Raw genomic sequence first — 16,234 nt, forward strand, 5'->3', positions numbered from 1 at the left:
TCTCGTCCTCTGTCGTCCCCTTCTCCTTGTGCCCTCCATCTTTCCCAACATCAGGGTCTTTTCCAGGGAGTCTTCTCTTCTCATGAGGTGGCCAAAGTACTGGAGTCTCAGCTTCAGGATCTGTCCTTCCAGTGAGCACTCAGGGCTGATTTCCTTAAGAATGGATAGGTTTGATCTTCATGCAGTCCATGGGACTCTCAAGAGTCTCCTCCAACACCGTAATTCAAAAGCATCAGTTCTTTGGCGATCACCCTTCTTAGGGATTTTTTCAGAAAAATCTTTTTCCGCAGGTAAGGTTGTGGAGGGCTGATTTCTTGTCCTGCGATAAAAAGCCTTCTGTTTCCACCGTCAAACCTTTCAGGGGAACATTTGCAACCGTTTGGCAACATTTTTGAGTGAATTGTAGAACGTCAGATTTTTGTGGAAATTGTGACCCCGGGGCTTAGGGAAGTTTTCAAAAAAGTCTTTCTCCGCAGGTGAAGTTGTGGAGGGCTGATTTCTTGTCCTGTAAAAAAAAGCCTTCTGTTTCAACTGCCAAACCTTTCAGGGGAGCATTTGCAACCGGTTGGCATCATTTTGGAGTGAATTGCCAAAAGTCAGATTTTTGCTGAATTTGTGACCCTGGGGCTTAGGGATTTTTTCAAAAAAATCTTTTCCGCCGGTTAATTTGTCGAGGGCTGATTTCTTGTCCTGTGATAAAAAGCCTTCTGTTTCAACTGCCAAACCTTTCAGGGGAGCATTTGCAAGTGTTTGGAACCATTTTTTTTTTAAAAAATATTTTTTATTGCATTTTTTCCAAATAGATTTGAACAGTACAGAAGAACAAAGAAAACAAGAAAAGAAAAGAAAAAGATAACAGATTATTAACAAAGCTTGTTTCAATCCATCATCGGACTTCCCCACATCTCCCGAACAATGCATTCTCAAATAATGTATTTATCAGCAAATTATAACCTTGTTTCATATGTTTCTTTTGTACTTTTAATTGCATATTGAGTTTAAATTACTTATTGTCCAAATTATTCAATAAACACATATGTTATCCTTTTTTACAGTTTAAACATTGGTTCTTTCATTATTATTAACTAATTTCATATATATACCGCTCTCATTGCTGGGGCTATCCTTCCAAATCGTACGAAGTCCTATAGTTCATATAATTTATATAATTTTTGCAAATAGTCTTTGAATTTCTTCCAGTCCTCCTCCATTGCTTCTTCTCCCAGATCTCGGATCCTGGCAGTCATCTCGGCCAACTCCATATAGTCAATCAATTGCGTTTGCCACTCTTCCAGTGTGGGTAAATCTTGAGTCTTCCAATATTTAGCAATAAGAATTCTTGCTGCTGTGGTTGCATACATAAAAAACGTTCTGTCCTTCTTTAACACCTTTTGGCCCATAATGCCCAAGAGGAAGGCCTCCGGTTTCTTAGGAAAGGTGTACTTAAACACCTTTTTTAACTCGTTATAAATCATTTCCCAGAAGGCCTTCACTCTTGGACAGGTCCACCAAAGGTGAAAGAATGTTCCTTCAGCCTCCTTACACTTCCAACATTTGTTATCAGACAAATGGTATATCTTAGCAAGCTTGACTGGGGTCATGTACCACCTGTATATCATTTTCATAATGTTTTCTTTCAAGGCATTACATGCCGTGAATTTCATATCGGTGGTCCATAACCTTTCCCAGTCTTCAAACATGATGTTGTACCCAATGTCTTGAGCCCACTTTATCATGGCTGATTTAACTGTCTCATCCTGTGTATTCCATTTAAGCAGCAAGTTATACATTCTCGATAATACCTTAGTCTTAGGTTCTAACAACTCTGTCTCAAGTTTCGATTTTTCCACCTGGAATCCTATTTTTTTATCCAACTTAACAACCTCATTAATTTGGGCATAATGGAACCAATCTTGCACCTTGTCCTTTAATTTTTCAAAGCTCTGCAACCTCCAATTATCTCCAATATTTTCTATTATTTCCCAATATTTCGGCCAGCCGGCCTCCATATTGGGTTTTTTACGTGCCTTGGCCTCTATTGGTGATAGCCACCTCGGAGTCTTACTTTCAAGTAAGTCTTTGTATTTCATCCAGACCGTAAAAATTGCTTTCCTGACAATATGGCTTTTAAACATTCCATGTGTTTTTGCCTTGCCGTACCACAAATACGCATGCCATCCTAGCGAGTTATTAAAACCTTCCAGGTCTAGGACATCTGTATTCTCTAGTAAAAACCAATCTTTCAACCAGCAGAAGGCTGCTGCTTCGTAGTATAACCTTAAGTCTGGCAGGGCAAACCCCCCTCTTTCTTTTGCATCAGTTAGTATTTTAAACTTTATTCGGGGCTTTTTGCCCTGCCAGACAAACTTTGAAATATCCCTCTGCCACTTTCTAAAACATTCCACTCTGTCCACGACCTGCAAGGTTTGAAACAAAAACAACATTTTTGGCAAAACGTTCATCTTTACAACAGCAATTCGGCCCAGCAAGGAAAGCTTCAATCTTGACCAGGTTTCTAAGTCTTTCTTAACTTCTGACCAACATTTTTCATAATTGTCTTTGAACAAATTCAAATTTTTGGGCGTCAAGTTTACCCCCAGGTACTTCACTTTCTTAACCACATTTAGCTCTGTTTCCTTCTGGAACCCCTCTATTTCCGAAAGCGTCATGTTTTTCCCCAAAACTTTAGTTTTTTGTTTATTCAACCTAAATCCTGCCACCCGACCAAATTCATGAATCAGTTCTAAAACTCTTTTTGTACTGGATTCTGGCTCCTGTAGTGTTAGAACTAAGTCATCTGCAAATGCTTTCAGTTTATATTGTTTCACTCCGACCGTGATCCCTTGTATTTGCCGGTCCCTCCTAATCATGTTCAGCAGCACCTCCAGGACTGATATAAATAATAGGGGGGATAGGGGGCACCCCTGGCGTGTTCCTTTTTGAATATGGAACTCCTCTGTCACCACATTGTTCACTATCAACTTAGCTTTTTGTTCTGAATAAATTGCTTCTATACTATTTTCAAACCCCCGGCCCACTCCCATCCCTTCCAAGTTTCCCTTCATAAATTTCCAAGAAATGTTGTCAAAGGCCTTCTCTGCGTCAATAAAGATTAAGACTGCTTTGGTGTTGATATTTGTTTGCAAAAGTTCCAGAATATCTATAATATTCCTAGTATTGTCAAACAAATGCCTACCAGGGAGAAAGCCTGCTTGGTCCTTATGAATTACTTCATTTAAGACCTTTTTAAATCTACTTGCCAAAATGTCTGCAAATATTTTGTAATCCACATTCAGGAGTGAGATGGGACGGTAGTTCCCAAGTTGGGTCTTTTCAGTTTCCACTTTAGGTATTAATGTGATGAAGGCTTCTTTCCACGTTTCCGGTGCCCTTCCTCCCCCCATAATCTGATTACAAACCTCCAATAGTGGTTGAATCAAGTAGTCTTTCAATGTCTTATAGTATTTGGAGGTAAGCCCATCTGGGCCTGGAGACTTGCCCAGCTGCATATTCTGAATGGCATCCTCAATTTCCTGTTGTGTTATTTTACAGTTCAGGATTAATCTCTTCTCCTGAGATAGTTCTGGTAGGCCGTGAAGTTTCAAAAATCGTTCCATCTCAGACACTTCCTCAGGCCCTTGTGTATACAACTTTTTGAAGTATTTCTGGAAACACTTTCTAATTTCTCCTGGTTTCTGGATGTTTTTCCCTTCCACCTCTAGATTGGTAACATAGTTAAGTTTCTGTCTTTTTTTCAACTGCCATGCCAGCAGTTTCCCACATTTATTTGCTGATTCAAAAGATCTTTGTCTCATTTGTTTAATTTTCCATTCCACTTCTTGATTTATCAATTTCAGATATTGTGCCTGATGGAATTTAATTTCTCGCAAGATCTCTTTAGATTTTGGTTTAGATCTCAATCTTTTCTCTCCGTCTCTTATCTTCTCTAGTATTTTATCCTTTTTACCATTCCAGAGTTTTTTCTTAATCGTGTTCTGTTGTATCAGAAACCCCCTCATTACAGCTTTGCTTGCGTCCCAGACTGTTCTTTTTTCCACCGAAGTGTTCAAATTAATTTCGAAATAGTCCTTTAGAGTTTTTTGGGCCTTCTTTACGATCTCTTGATCTCTGAACAGGGTGTCATTCATTTTCCATCTAAAGGAGCCGGCTGGAGTAAGTCTCACTTCCATTTTCAGGGCATTGTGGTCGGAGCAAGTCTTTGGGCAGATTTCCACTCTTGTAGTCTTTGGTGCCAGCCCTCTAGTTATCCAGATTTGGTCAATTCTTGTCCATGACAAATGGGCCTCAGAAAAGAAAGTTCCTTCTCTACCTAGGGGGTTCCTTGTCCGCCAAATGTCAATCAAGTCCATATTGTCTGCCAATTCAAAATAAGTTTTCGGTAGTCTGCCATCCTTGGTCAAATTTTGATTTTGTGACTTATCCATAAGGGTAGAGACCACCCCATTCATATCTCCCATCAAAATGATGTTCGAATAGTCCAGATAGTCCAATAATGTCTCATGCAGCTTCTTGTAAAATTCCGATTTCCCCTCGTTTGGTGCGTAGATTCCTATTATCATAATTTTTTCTCCTTGAGTTTGTATTTCAATTGCCAGGATTCTTCCTTGTTCATCTTTAAATAAAAATTTCGGTGCTAGGTTCTCCTTTGCATAAATCACCACGCCTCTCTTTTTTACTTTGTCTGATGAGATAAGTTCTGGGCCTAGTCTTTTATTGATTAGCACTTTCCTGTGGAGCCTAGTCACATGTGTTTCTTGCAAACAAATTATGTCCAAATGTTCTTTTTTCAAGATATGGAAAATCCTTTTTCGTTTTTCCGGGGAATTTGCTCCATTAATATTCCAACTGTACAGCTGCAGAGACATCCTGTATCAATCTGTTGTTACTCTTTATGGGGTGTCCTCTTTTTTGTCCGGTTCCGAGGGAGAAGGTGTTGGCTCTTTTCCAGGCTGTGGCATAGGCCAAGGAACTGCTATTCCCTTCTGCAGGTCCTCTCCGTAGTCGTGCAGGAACTTCTGGTTATCCTCTTTTGTTTTGATTCTAACCTTCTTTCCTTTGTAGTTGAATGATAAACCTTGTGGAAACTCCCACCTGTATGGTATCCCGTTGCTTCTCAAAAGTCTTGCTAGATCAGTATATGTAGCTCTGAGGTCCAAGAGTTGTTTTGGTATATCCTTATAAATCTCTGCTCTTCTGTCCTGGATCTCAAGTGATTTGTTAAAATGAAGGTCAAGTATTTTGTCTCTCTCCTGTTTAGTCCTCAAAATAATCAGGCAGTCTCTGGGCCTGTCCTTCTTTGCCACTCTTCCCAGTCTAAACGCAGTTGTAATTTTAAAGTCTTTATCTTCTTCTATACCCCAGAACTTAGAGAATTCTGTTGTCAGATAGCCGGTCAAATCTTCTTTTTCAAGCTCTGGGATGGATCGTAGCCTTAAATTATTTTCCCGGTTTCTCAATTCTGTCATAGACAGGTAGGCCTGCTGGTCACTAATGTGTTTATGTAGTGGCTTTACCTCTCCTTTCAATTCGTCCACTTTCTGATTCGCTTGGTCCGCCTTTAAATTCGCAGCCTCTGCCAATTTCCTGTTCTCAGAAGTGGCGACTTCTAAATTCCCAATTGCTTGAGAGTGTTGTGCCACTTGATCCGATAGTTTTGTAATAGAGGATGTAGCTAGGTCAATTTTTGCTGTTTGATCATCAACCTTCTTGTTTAAAATTGCAAATTGTTGTAACATTTCCTTTAGAAGTGTATCAGATCCCCCTACAGCCATATCCTCTGTTGTTGACTGTTCAGCTTCCTTTAATTCAGTTGTTGTTGAAGGTTCAATTCCCTTTAATTCAGCTGTTGTTGGAGGCTCAATTCCCTTTAGTACAGCAGGGACTGATGATCTACGTGATTGAGAAGTCAAAGTTGTTTGCACAAGTTGGCCTTTCCCTGCTTTCGCTTTTGCAGATCTTGTTTTCGGAGGGCCACTCATTCCACACCTGTCTATGAGCCAAGGTCAAATTAACTATTGTTCCATGGGAAAGACAGTTCCTCAGTGTAGATAATAAAACAGCAGAGAGTCAAAACAAATTTGGTTCCCAGGAATTTGTAATTCCAAAACTCCACTAGAGGGAGTATTGTTGCAGTTCAGGAAAGAAAGAAAAGGATTTAGCCGCCATTAAAGTCCCTGCAGCCAAAGAAACTTTACGATAGTCCATAAAACTTTTTCCACTTGCAAAGCCTCTCCCAGGTTACTATTAAATTTCTTCTGGAGGGTGCAAGTTACAGTTGCATAGTTGTATCTTCCAATAGTGCCCAAATACAACAATGTTACAGTTTCAGGTATATTATTGTATCCGCAAAGACAGCTCTTCTCGCTGTCAGCCCAAGATCTGGTTTCTTGTGTTTTTAAAGCCCACAAAAGGAGGAAAGTTCTCAGTTTAAATCACCCCAGTAGTTAAAGAAAAAAGAAGACTTGCCTTTCCTTTCCATTACCAAGTCCTCCAACGCACGATACTTCCCGTTTGTATCCCTTTCCACTGCTTCCAGCTTGTCAGATCTTTGCCTTTGATCTTTAAGCCTTGCCGGGAGACGGACTTCCTTTTTTTCGTCTCCCGCTTTCAGCCAATTCCAGAAATTTGTAATCCAATATAGAGTAATTCTTACTCACGAGTAGATAGTTTAAAATCCAATCTTTAAGGAAGAAAGGTCGGCGCTCATCAGCAGCAGCCGCGCGGCTTCGCTCCCGCAGAAAGAGCGATGAACTCACAGCACCGCTTCCCCTCCGCGCTTCCGGAGCCCCTTACGGGGTCCCTTCTTCGTTTTGGGGGTCGCTCCAGGTGCCCGCCGAGTCCCACGGCCACGAGCTCGATCTGCTCGTGGTTTTTCTTGGTGGATCGTCGCTGTGCCGTAGCGAACGATCCTTTCCTGTGGAGCCCCTCTTCAGAGCCTGAAGAGGACCGCCATTGCGTGTTTTGAGTGAATTGCCAAAAGTCAGATTTTTGCTGAAATTGTGACCCCGGGGCTTAGGGATTTTTTCAAAAAAAATATTTTCTGCCAGTTAAGTTGTTGAGGGCTGATTTCTTGTCCTGTGATAAAAAGCCTTCTGTTTCCATCGCCAAAGCTCTCAGGTGAGCATTTGCAACCGGTTGGCACCATTTTTGAGTGAATTGGCAAAAGTCAGAATTTTGCGGAAATTGTGACCCCGGGGCTTAGGGATTTTTTCAAAAAGATACTTTCTGCCGGTCAAGTTGTTGAGGGCTGATTTCTTGTCCTGTGATAAAAAGCCTTCTGTTTCCCTCGCCAAAGCTTTCAGGGGAGCATTTGCAACCGATTGGCACCATTTTTGAGTGAATTGCCAAAAGTCAGATTTTTGCTGAAAAAAATCTTTTTCCGCCGGTTAAGTTGTTGAAGGCTGATTTCGTGTCCTGTGATAAAAAGCCTTCTGTTTCCATCGCCAAACCTTTCAGGGGAGCATTTGCAACCGGTTGGCACCATTTTTGAGTGAATTGCCAAAAGTCAGATTTTTGCTGAAATTGTGACACCGGGGCTTAGGGATTTTTTCAAAAAAATCTTTTCCGCCGGTTAAGTTGTTGAGGGCTGATTTCTTGTCCTGTGATAAAAAGCCTTCTGTTTCCATTGCGAAAACTTTCAGGGGAGCATTTGCAACCGGCTGGCACCATTTTTGAGTGAATTGCCAAAAGTCAGATTTTTGCTGAAATCGTGACCCCGGGACTTAGGGATTTTTTCAAAAAAAATATTTTCTGCCAGTTAAGTTGTTGAGGGCTGATTTCTTGTCCTGTGATAAAAAGCCTTCTGTTTCCATCGCCAAAGCTCTCAGGTGAGCATTTGCAACCGGTTGGCACCATTTTTGAGTGAATTGGCAAAAGTCAGAATTTTGCGGAAATTGTGACCCCGGGGCTTAGGGATTTTTTCAAAAAGATACTTTCTGCCGGTCAAGTTGTTGAGGGCTGATTTCTTGTCCTGTGATAAAAAGCCTTCTGTTTCCATCGCCAAAGCTTTCAGGGGAGCATTTGCAACCGATTGGCACCATTTTTGAGTGAATTGCCAAAAGTCAGATTTTTGCTGAAAAAAATCTTTTTCCGCCGGTTAAGTTGTTGAAGGCTGATTTCGTGTCCTGTGATAAAAAGCCTTCTGTTTCCATCGCCAAACCTTTCAAGGGAGCATTTGCAACCGGTTGGCACCATTTTTGAGTGAATTGCCAAAAGTCAGATTTTTGCTGAAATTGTGACACCGGGGCTTAGGGATTTTTTCAAAAAAATCTTTTCCGCCGGTTAAGTTGTTGAGGGCTGATTTCTTGTCCTGTGATAAAAAGCCTTCTGTTTCCATCGCGAAAACTTTCTGGGGAGCATTTGCAACCGGCTGGCACCATTTTTGAGTGAATTGCCAAAAGTCAGATTTTTGCTGAAATCGTGACCCCGGAGCTTAGGGGTTTTTTCCAAAAAAATCTTTTCCGTCGGTTAAGTTGTTGTCAGGGGTTCAGGAGCAGAGGCAAGGGCAAGGGAGGAAACAGAGAGCGAGGGGGAGGAGGCAGAAAAAAAGATGAGTGATGACGACGACCCGAGATCTCCGAGTCTTTCCAGTGAATCAGAAGATTCACAGAAAGGAGCACCAGTGGCCAGGGCAAGGGGGGAGCCTAGGGGGACACCCCAGGAAGAAGGGTCCAGAGGGGGCTCAGAGGGGAGCAGTTGGAGATCGGGACCAGCGTCACCAACAGAGAGCAGGGGAGAGGAAGGGCGCCAGTTATCAAGCGCTGGCAGCTCGCAACAGGAGGGAGGGCACAAGTCAGGAGTGGCCACATCTCCATCGGGGAGCGAAGAAACGGTCAGGCGGAAAGTGGAAGGTTGGGCGCGCGTGCCAAGTTCAAATGCACAGGAAGTTGGCGCAGTAAGCAGCCCGGAAAGGGAGCCAGGTCCTAAAGCCCAGCGCAAGGAGACAGGAGGGTCCAGGGGGGTCAGCGTCAGAAGAATCCCGGAAGGAAGAGACCATGGGGGGCAGAGGGACCCAGAGAAGAACGGTCAGGCGGAAAAGGTGGAGTAAGGCTAGATTAGTAAGCTGGTGCACAGGGGGCGGAGACTCAGACGGAGCTTCGCCGGTCTAACCCTTAAGACGTAGAGCTGCACGCAGCAGCTTGAGAATGGAAACTGTTACTCAATAAAGACTTTTACAAGTGACCGCTGGCTAGCGTGATCCTCTGTGAGCTAGGATCTGGAAGCAGCTCTGACAGTAAGCTCCGTCTCCCAGTGTGGGCATCTACAGCCTCGCGGACAGGAGAGAAGGCGGGTGCCTACGACTCAGCTCACGAACGGCAGACAATATGACGGCCGAACAGCAGATAGGAGAACTCAGAGAAGCAGTGACACGACTGAATGCCGAGATACTTGCATCCAGGAAGAGAGAGGAGGACGCAGCTGCCGCCTACAGGGATCTCCAGGTCAGGTTGGAAGTGCTTACGAAGCAAGGGCAACTGACACCCAAACCGGAGGGGATTGGGTTGGGGAGAAGAACAGGCGGTCTAGTCTCTCACTTCGATGGGAATTTACAACAGTACCCCAACTTTAGAGCAGATGTACAGTGTGCACTGCAACTGCTGGACAAAGACTTTAGAGATGAGCAAGAGAAGGTGGGATTTATCATGTCCCATTTGCATGGAGAGGCTAAAGCATGGCTGCGCAATTTGTGGAGAGATAAGGATCCGGCGCTCCAAACCGCGGATGCCTTTATTAAAGCGATGGATGGCTGCTTTTTATCTAGCATAGACGTGGATCTTGCCCGGAAGGAGGTACATGGGCTGAAGCAAGGGAGGGCCAGCGTAAGACAGTACCATGCCCGCTTTTTTGCATTGGTCAGTGCCTTGGAATGGGACAGAGATTCAGCTCCAGTCAGAGACCTATTTTGGGAAGGATTGAACAGTGCGGTTAAAGACGAAATTGCAAGGGGGGGAGAGACCCCGGACCACGCAGGAGGTCGTTCAGAGGGCGCTGGCGGTGGGAGTGCGGCTGGAGGAACGTTCATGGAGCAGGGACGAAGGACGTGGAGGGCGCGAACCAGCGAGAGGGTTCTCCTTCGTTCCCAGGGAAGCTGCAGGTGTGCAATCCACGCCTCCGCCAGGAGGGGGAGCGGAACCGATGGAGGTTGGCGGTGCCAGGGCTCAGTCAGCAACCAGAGCCACAGCACCGGGAGCAGTCAAAGCGAAGCCTCCTAGAGGGAACAGGAAGTGTTACATCTGCGAAAGTCCGCAGCACATGGCGAAAGAGTGTCCCCAGAGGATCCACAAGCTCAATGCAGCCTCTGCGACGGTGACTGCAGCTACTCAGCACGGAGACGCACAGCAGGGAAACGACGGAGTCTGGCTGGAGACAGAGGCACTGGGGCCCAGCCAGACGAGTCAGTGAAGCAGTCCCCAGAGATTTTGCAACCCACAGACCCCCTCCCGCCCAAACCAGTAGTGCAGCTCACTGCATCGCTTCAGCTACCCAATGGCCTCACTCTAGACGTGCCAATCACCGTTGACTCAGGAAGCAATGCGGACTTTATAGGGCAGGACTTTGTCGATAAACACGCTATACAGCTGCTGCCTGCCACGCTGCCCCTGCAGGTCGTCACGGTGGATGGCAGGGAGCTGCTAGGGGGGCAGGTGGTGAAGCAAACGCCACCAATGGTGATGCGACTTGGAAATCACAGGGAAATCATCAGTTTTAATGTCACCAGACTGTCGGACACGCCTATTGTCTTGGGCATGAGTTGGCTGGACAGACACAGTCCGACGTTGGCTTGGTACCAGCGGCAGCTAGTCTTTGGCTCATCATACTGCGCTGAACACTGCATTCTGCCGCGGCAGGAGGGAGAGGAGGAGGAAGCGCAGCTGCAGCTGGGGACGCTGCAAGCAATCCCTCACAAATACGCGGGATTTTTAGAGGTCTTCTGCGAGAAGGAGGCGGACAAGCTACCCCCCCACAGATCATATGACTGCAAGATTGACCTACTGCCAGGGGCGGCGCTGCCCAAAGGGAAGCTGTATTCCATGTCTGAGGACGAACTACAGGAACTCAAAGAGTTCATAGATCATAATTTGGAGCGTGGTTTCATCCGAGAGTCCAAGGCAGTGGGAGGCAGTCCTGTATTCTTTGTTAAGAAGAAGGACACGCCCCAAAAAAGACTTGTAGTGGACTACCGGATATTGAACAGTGTGACCAAGCCATCGGACTTCCCCATGCCCAGGATCGACGACCTCCTCGCGACGGTACGCAAGGGCCGCGTGTTCACCAAGTTGGACCTGCGTGGGGCGTACAACCTCATTCGCATGCGGGAGGGTGATGAGTGGAAGACAGCCATGTTCACGCCCCTGGGCACCTACGAATACAGAGTTATGCCTTTTGGATTGCAAAATGGCTCCCACTGCTTTCAAGCTTTCATGCATCACGTGCTGGCGGGGCTCCTCTACAAGACGTGTGTCTGCTTCTTGGATGACATCCTGATATTTTCTGAATCGCAGCAGGATCACGACAGACACGTCAAGGAAGTGCTGAGCAGACTACAGCGGCATAGGCTTTACGCCAAACTGGAAAAGTGCCAGTTCGACGTGACGGAGGTAGATTTCCTGGGCTACAGGTTGTCAGACAAGGGGCTCGCCATGGACAGCGCCAAGGTTCGGGCAGTGTTGGACTGGAAGAGCCCGCGCAACCGGAAGGAGGTCCAGCGGTTTGTTGGCTTTGCGAACTTCTATCGCAAGTTTATCAAGGGGTTCGCTATGCAGACAGCGGCCATCACGGACACGCTCAGTTCCAAGAAAAAGAAGTTCATCTGGACGGAGCAGGCGGAGCAGTCCTTTCAGGCGCTCAAGCGTCTCTTCGCGTCGGAAGAGCAGCTGTTGCATGTCAACCCCAGCAGGCCAATGAGGGTGGAGACGGACGCATCAGACAGAGCCGTGGGAGCAGTCCTGTTGCAGCAAGACCCGCAGGGGGCTTGGAGGCCGGGAGCGTTTTACTCCAGGAAGCTCAGCAAGTCTGAACAGAACTACACCATCTGGGACAGGGAGTTGCTTGCCATTCATGCAGCATTCAAGGCGTGGAGGCACTTCCTGATCGGCGCCAAGCACACGGTGCAGGTCTGCACGGACCACAAGAATCTGGAGCACTGGCGCACGGCGCAGTTCCTGAACCAGAGGCAGATACGTTGGGCTGAATTCTTTGCAAACTTCGACTTCCGAATAGAGTATGTCCCGGGGGACACCAACGTCATGGCGGATGCCCTATCCCGTAAACCACAGTATCTGGAGGAGGCGACGCCAGCGGCTGCCATGCACATCTTCGCACCGACGGTGTGGGCGTGCGCTTCGGCTACAGTTGACCTGGATGCGGTGAGGAGAGCGTTGCAGGACGACACCTTCGCGCGAGCCAAGATGGCAGAGGCGCAAAGGGGCACGGCGGCGACCGGCGAGTTCCAAGTTCGCGATGGATTACTCCTCCGTAAAGGGGCCATCTATGTGCCGGGGGACGATCTTCGCGCCAAGGTACTGCAGCAGCTGCACGACGCACCCACTGCCGGACACTTTGGCATGGAGAAGACAATGGAATTAGTCGCCAGGGACTTCTGGTGGCCCAGAATGAGAGGGGAGGTCGTGGACTACGTGGTGAGGTGCGACACCTGCCAGAGGGCCAAACCAGTACACAGACCGCCGGCGGGACTGCTGGAACCGCCGCAAACCCCGTTCGAACCGTGGGAGAGAGTGGCCCTGGACTTTGTCACGGATCTGCCCAGCTCGAGGGGCAAGACGGCAGTGCTGGTGGTGGTGGACTTGTTCTCCAAGATGGCACATTTCATCCCGTGCGCGAAGGTAGCCACGGCGGAACAAACCGCCAAACTGTTCATAGATCACGTGTTCAAGGTTCACGGTCTGCCGCGGTCTATACTGTCCGACAGGGGGCGGCAGTTCATCTCGAACTTCTGGCAGAAGCTGATGGGCTTCCTGAACGTCAAGATCAACCTGGCTTCGGCTAGACACCCGCAGACCAACGGGCAAGCGGAGCGGGTCAATGCCATCATGCAGCAGTACCTGAGATGTTATGCTAATCAACAGCCTGCGACGTGGGTGGATTACCTGCCTCTCGCCGAGTTCGCCTACAACAACACGAAGCACGTGTCCACGGGGGTGACGCCGTTCTTCGCCAACAACGGACGGCACCCCAGAACTTTCCCGGGACTGGAAAGAATGGGGGAGAGGGAGCCGCAGACAGCGGATGCGTTCGCGTCGGAGTTGCAGGAGGTCCACGATCAGCTTCGACGGCACCTGGAGCTGGCTAAACACACATACAAGGTACAAGCGGACAGACACAGGAGGGTTGGCGAAGAGATCCATGTGGGAGACTGGGTCTGGTTAGCAGCCCACACAGTGCCGGCCAAGTCATTAGCGAAGAAGAATCTAGGGCATAAACAACTGGGGCCCTACCGAGCCGAAGAGCAGGTCAACCCGGTGGCTTTCAGGCTGGCGCTTCCGGAGGGCTCCAGGATGCATCCGGTGTTCCACAGATCGGTGCTCACTCCCTACAAGGCACCTCACAGATTTCAGGAACCAGGAACGGCACCGAGTCCGCTCCGAGAGGGAACCGAGCAAGGTGGAGTGGCACAGGAGGAGCCCATCAACGAAGTCACAGAGATTTTGGACTCCAGATGGGGGGAAGAGGGAGTAGAATACCTTCTCGCCAAGGAGGGCACCCCGGCCAGTGCCAACGGCTGGGTGCCGGGCTACGCTTTAGAGGAACCTCTGCTCAAAGACAAGTTTCATGCCCTCTTCCCACATAGACCCATGCCAGCAGACTTTTTCGACGACTGGCTTTTCACACCCACGCTTTCAACCAGCACGTTCCAGGGGTTCGACTCGGACGAGGAACCGACACGAGACGCCCGTTCCCTGGAGGGGTCACCCTCGGGATCTGCCTCAGAACCCTCGTATTGGTGGGACGATAGACCAGAGGAGCAGTGGCGCAGGAAGTGGTTGGAGGGTCCAGGATGAGCAACGTCCCCAGAAGGAAACGAGGGAGAGACGGACATGGACGTATTCGGGGACGACCCGGGTTTCGAGCACGGCGGCACAGAGATGGAAGCGGAGGTGACCGTTGTCGAGGAGAGCAGGGAGGAAGAACCGGAAGCCTTCAGGTGGAGGCCCGCCACGGGAAGCGAACTGTATCCGACATTCGTCCCCCTGACACGGCAGCACCCAGCTCCCGCACCGGAAGGAGGGGAGGGGGGAAGGGGGGGCTTCGAGGGGGGATGGATGTCAGGGGTTCAGGAGCAGAGGCAAGGGCAAGGGAGGAAACAGAGAGCGAGGGGGAGGAGGCAGAAGAAAAGATGAGTGATGATGAGGACCCGAGATCTCCGAGTCTTTCCAGTGAATCAGAAGATTCACAGAAAGGAGCACCAGTGGCCAGGGCAAGGGGGGAGCCTAGGGGGACACCCCAGGAAGAAGGGTCCAGAGGGGGCTCAGAGGGGAGCAGTTGGAGATCGGGACCAGCGTCACCAACAGAGAGCAGGGGAGAGGAAGGGCGCCAGGTATCAAGCGCTGGCAGCTCGCAACAGGAGGGAGGGCACGAGTCAGGAGTGGCCACACCTCCATCGGGGAGCGAAGAAACGGTCAGGCGGAAAGTGGAAGGTTGGGCGCGCGCGCCAAGTTCAAATGCACAGGAAGTTGGCGCAGTAAGCAGCCCGGAAAGGGAGCCAGGTCCTAAACCCCGGCGCAAGGAGACAGGAGGGTCCGGGGGGTCAGCGTCAGAAGAATCCCGGAAGGAAGAGACCACGGGGGGCAGAGGGACCCAGAGAAGAACGGTCAGGCGGAAAAGGTGGAGTAAGGCTAGATTAGTAAGCTGGTGCACAGGGGGCGGAGACTCAGACGGAGCTTCGCCGGTCTAACCCTTAAGACGTAGAGCTGCACGCAGCAGCTTGAGAATGGAAACTGTTACTCAATAAAGACTTTTACAAGTGACCGCTGGCTAGCGTGATCCTCTGTGAGCTAGGATCTGGAAGCAGCTCTGACAGTTGTTGACGGCTGATTTCCTGTCCTGTGATAAAAAGCCTTCTGTATCGACTTCCAAACCTTTCAGGGGAGCATTTGCAGCCGTTTGGTACCATTTTTGAGTGATTTGCCAAAAGTCAGATTTTTGCTGAAATCGTGACCCCAGGGCTTAGGGATGTTTACAAAAAAATATTTTCTGCCGGTCAAGTTGAGGGGGCTGATTTCTTGTCCTGTGATAAAAAGCCTTCTGTTTCCATCGCCAAAGTTTTGAGGGTAGCATTTGCAACCGGTTGGCACCATTTTTGAGTGAATTGCCAAAAGTGAGATTTTTGCTGAAATTGTGACCCCGGGGCTTAGGGATTTTATCAAAAAAATCGTTTCCGACGGTTAAGTTGTTGAGGGCTGAGTTCTTGTCCTGTGATAAAAAGCCTTCTGTTTCCATCGCCAAAGCTTTCAGGGGAGCATTTGCAACCGATTGGCACCATTTTTGAGTGAATTGCCAAAAGTCAGATTTTTGCTGAAAAAAATCTTTTTCCGCCGGTTAAGTTGTTGAGGGCTGATTTCTTGTCCTGTGATAAAAAGCATTCTGTTTCCATCGCCAAACCTTTCAGGGGAGCATTTGCAACCGGCTGGCACCATTTTTGAGTGAATTGCCAAAATTCAGATTTTTGCTGAAATTGTGACCCCAGGGCTTAGGAATTTTTTCAAAAAAATCTTTTCCGCCGGTTAAGTTGTTGAGGGCTGATTTCTTGTCCTCCTATAAAAAGCCTTCTGTTTCCATCGCCAAAGCTTTCAGGGGAGCATTTGCAAATGTTTGGCACCATTTTTGAGTGAATTTCCAAAAGTCAGATTTTTGCTGAAATTGTGACCCCGGAGCTTATGGGTTTTTTCAGAAAAATCTTTTCCGCCGGTTAAGTTGTTGAGGGCTGATTTCTTTTCCTGTGATAAAAAGCCTTCTGTTTCGCCTGCCAACGCTTTCAGGGGAGCAATAGCAACAGGCTGGCAGCATTTTTGAGTGAATTGCCAAAATTCAGATTTTTGTTGAAATTGTGACCCCGAGGCTTAGGAATTTTTTCAAAAAAATCTTTTCCGCTGGTTAAGTTATTGAGGGCTGATTTCTTGTCCTGTTATAAAAAGCCTTCTGTTTCCATCGCCAAGGCTTTCAGGGGAGTATTTGCAAATGTTTGGCACCATTTTTG

The sequence above is a fragment of the Podarcis bocagei genome (genome assembly GCF_964188305.1).
Source record: "Podarcis bocagei genome assembly, chromosome: 9".
Taxonomy (NCBI): Eukaryota; Metazoa; Chordata; class Lepidosauria; order Squamata; family Lacertidae; genus Podarcis; species Podarcis bocagei.